Genomic DNA, 1192 nt, shown 5'->3' with positions numbered 1-1192 from the left:
TTACTTTTGTGTCACATTTTTAAACAAATGATTGAACGACAATGACAGTAAACAGTCACTAATACAAAATAATACATATAAACATAATATACATATATATATATATGCAAAATATAACTGTTAATAAGATATGTGTTCCTTTCATCTCTACTTGTTTGCTTGTATTTACTTTTATTTACAAGTGGCCAATAGGTAGCTTTTTTTGTTTGGACAATAATATGATTGTTTCAATAAAATCAAGCCAAAACACAAATGTGTGCAGTGAAAAAGAAACAGGAAAAGAAGAAAATATTCTCCTCTGAATATGTTCAGAGAAGCCACAAATTCAAATCGACTATCTGTGTATTGGCGCTAAAGCTGCTCTCCATCACTTAAACTTATGGAAACCCTCGTTGCAGTAGATATCCTCAGCTGCTGTGACGTTTTCGTAGTCGGCTTCATCTTCATCCACATCATCGACGTGACAGCTGGCATTTTGTTGCCTCGAGGCGATCTGCTGTGACCTCATCACTATGGAGTCATGATTCTGATACACCTGGAGGAAACAGTGGATCACATTTCATCAGTGCCTGATGCAGCAGAGACGATTTTATAAACATACACCGATGGACGTGGTGTGCACTGCCTCGCAAAAAATAGCAACGCTTTGTTTTTTTTCCCTTCAGTTTCATTTCATCTGAAAACATTTGAATATTGTGAAAAAGTTCGATATTTTTTTAACCCACTCTTTGCAGAAAATGAAAGTAATGCAGCTTAATTACTCGTGCCATGCCGTGAAATATTTGAAGCCTTTATTTCTTGTAAATGTTTACTATTGTAGTCTGTAGCTGATGAAAATCCAAAATTCAGCATCTCAAAGAATTAGAATATTGTGAAAAATGTGCAGCATATTCATATAAAGTTGAGTGGAGGAGATTTTCAGACATTTTGGAAAAAAAAAAAATGTCTAAAACTGGTTCGTGTTTTCTGCTCATTACGTATCTTTGGTCAGACTGTAACAGTCATTATGCTGTTTGGTTCCTAGAGATGAGTAGGTATCGCCTCAAGGGGGCGCCTATTTCCTTTGTTGTTGCACTATTGTACAGAAGAAGAACTAGTCTTCCATTTTGTTGTAGAAGAGAACATAGGTGATGATGAGGTGCAGAGCGGTAAACTAACGTTACTTTTCTCATGTATGGAAATATAATGCTTA

Source organism: Poecilia reticulata, linkage group LG1 (assembly GCF_000633615.1).
Source record: "Poecilia reticulata strain Guanapo linkage group LG1, Guppy_female_1.0+MT, whole genome shotgun sequence".
Lineage (NCBI taxonomy): Eukaryota > Metazoa > Chordata > Actinopteri > Cyprinodontiformes > Poeciliidae > Poecilia > Poecilia reticulata.
Note: the sequence above shows the minus strand (reverse complement) of the source record.